This window comes from Phoenix dactylifera, unplaced genomic scaffold, assembly GCF_009389715.1.
Source record: "Phoenix dactylifera cultivar Barhee BC4 unplaced genomic scaffold, palm_55x_up_171113_PBpolish2nd_filt_p 000026F, whole genome shotgun sequence".
Classification (NCBI taxonomy): Eukaryota; Viridiplantae; Streptophyta; class Magnoliopsida; order Arecales; family Arecaceae; genus Phoenix; species Phoenix dactylifera.
Genome location: NW_024067667.1, coordinates 1,280,468 through 1,283,416, shown reverse-complemented (window position 1 = coordinate 1,283,416; position 2,949 = coordinate 1,280,468).

Sequence of the window (2,949 nt, the reverse complement as noted above, 5' to 3'; positions counted from 1 at the left end):
ACCTTAGACTTCTGCCACTAGAACACCTCATGCTGCTGCAAAAGAGAATGGTGCATAGCCAGCTTCCCTCGAGGATCAGCTAACTCTTCTTCCGACAAATCACCACTGCTATCCTCTCTCCCCTAAAAGTCGGTAATAAATGTTTTCATCTCATCCATGCGCATAAAACTGTCACCGACAACATTCCAATTCCATCGCTACAACCTCTACTTGGTGAGCTCCAATTTGCGAGTCACCCTACGCATAGCATCCCCCCTCCTGCACCAGAACCCCCCAAGCCCCATGGACGATGTCCTAAGACTGCAGGTAAGACAACCACAAATTTTCAAAGCGAAAAAGGTTGTGATGACTAGTGCTTGTGACAATGCTAATCAAGATCGAGCAGTGATCTGAAGCGATCCGAAGAAGGTAACGAACCTGATAGGTGAGAAAGTGCTGAATCCATCTCACCATGGCTAGAGCCGTGTCAATCCTCTCCCATACTTTGGCACTATCAGAATAGTTGTTGCACCAAGTAAACCTTGGCTCGGAGATATCGAGATACACCAACCCATTGGTCCCCATGAAGTCACGAAACTTTCTTCTCTCAACTTTGTCAGTGTAGACCTTGCCTCCTCTCCTCTGTGGGCCCCTACATACAATTGAAGTCACCAACAACCAAGATTGGGATACCCTGCCCAAAAAGGTTAGTCACCTCGCCCCATAGGGCCCTCCTCAATTTGTAGTCAGTGCTAGCATATACATCCGACAAAATCTAAGGAGGTTCATTAGGCTTCGAAATTATCATTATAACTTATTGGGGGCAGTTATAGAAGACATCCATAGTGGCTATGCCCCGCTTCCACACAATAATAATACCCCTCCCCCCTTGCGCCAAGCACTGGGATTCAATGACATAAGAACCTCAGGTCACTAGGAACCGACACTGGGTCCAAAGGAGGCTGTCTCCAAAAAGACACATCTCACACACAAAAGATGCGTCTCACACAAAATAAATTTTTGGGTCATGCACCTGAACCAGTCTTCTAAATGAAGAGGTAAAAGGGGGCTTGCCAACCCTCGTGCAATTCCACACAAGGATCTACATTCTACCATGTAGAGCATAGGAGGACCCTACTCTTCACTGCATAGAGTCCCCATTCCAGGCTTCCATTGTTGGGCTAGCCCACTATTAGAGCCATCAACCTTCTCACCCAAATCCAAGGCAGCCCTCACCCTCCTAACTGCCACCACATGCTCCCCTAGTTCAATTGAGGAGGACTAGTCCCATTGCCCCCTAACAATCCCTACCTCACCAGCCGCACCCCCCGTCGGCCAGCTCTTCCACAGCCGCCAGTTGCAGAACATGCTCCACCACTGCTAGGGCTGTGGGTTCACCATCCAAAGGAGGGGGCAACCCTTAAGAAGCCCCTGGTGCCAAAGAAGTTTCCCCTACCCTCACTGGTGGAGTGCTAAGAGGTGTCGGGACTGCCAGCCCTACCATCAGGTCCTCCCTTACGACCAAGGTCGAAGCGAGGGACGAGCTGCAGCTTGAATCCCGCTCCCACCTGAGCACCGCCCGTAGTCCCATGCGAGCTTAACCTCCTGGGTCAACCTCCTGGGTCACACCAAGATCTCTAGCTGGGCTAGCTCGCTTCGAAGCACTTGGCCGACCTAACTTGCCCACATGCTGGCCCACACCGACCCTCTCAATCGCTGGGCTCCTAGGCCGCTTAACGTTAGAGTGGCCACGTCTTATGTCCAGCATCGTGATTTCTGGGCCACACGATTTGTCCCTCGGCTCAACCTTGCCTGTCTCCTCGGCCAAGTCAACGAGCTCTCTCAACTGGTCAAAGCCTGACTCAGTCTCGAGCTCCGTATGAGCCATCGCTTCACCCGGGTCCGCCACCTCCAGTCGCTCGGTCCTTCGAGGGCAATCATCGATGTGCAACCTTCGCCGGCTTCTGCCACCCATCCAAGTCTAGCGGCGAGCCAGGCAAACTTGGATGATTAGGGGACACTCGGCCGTGAGGAGGAACCCGACCCTGACGACTCATGGTTGACTCGGTCGTCTTTCTCATCCTCAGCGCCTCCTTCACTGCCCTCAAAAGGCCGGATCCTCGCCATCGCCAAGCAAGGACCAAATACGGGAAACCAGCCCTGCTCATCCAAGCTAGTATCATGCTCGCCACCATCCCCCTAGCCTCTACCTGCCTCCACCAACATCAGAGCTAGAGACCTCGACCGCTCTTGCAAATCCCCCACCTCCACCACTAGCTCCGATGCAGGAAATTTGCAATCATCATCCGCATGCCCAATTCGCCCACCTTGGTAGAAGAAAACCCTAGTCCTCATACGTAAATGCCTGCCATAAAATCCTAGTCCTCCCCTTGATTTGAATCTCCGACATCAACGGCTAGGTGGCATCGATGGCCACCTTAACCCTAGCGAACCCCAGCTTCTTCAGCTGGTCGGTAAAGCTTCTTTAACCCATGGATGAAGCGATCTGCAAAATCGTAGCCTTGTTCCCATACTCCATCAGGAGCTTCAGCAGCCTCAGCCACACCACCTCCGATTTAACGACATCCAAGCCGGAGGACGAAGTTAGGAACCCACGACTCCACCAACGACTGGCCCACGACTATCCAAGGGCCACTGAAGAAGGCAGTGTCTCAGTCCTCCAACTTAAACCTAACCACTAGATGATCGTCGGCAAGAAAAAAAAGCCTCCACCTCATACTAAAGTTCCCATCCCCCACCCCAACCCCGCAACCCTTCCCCTCGAACAAAAATTGAAGCAATCCCTCACCACGTGCCAACTCGTCCAATGAGTATTTTGGAAGAGGAAGAAAACCACTCAGTTATATCCATTCAACAGCACAGGACGCATTGGAGACTACCGTCGGCAAACTATCTAGTACCATCCTTTATTGCGCATAGAAAACAGCAATTCATATCACAACTCGCAAG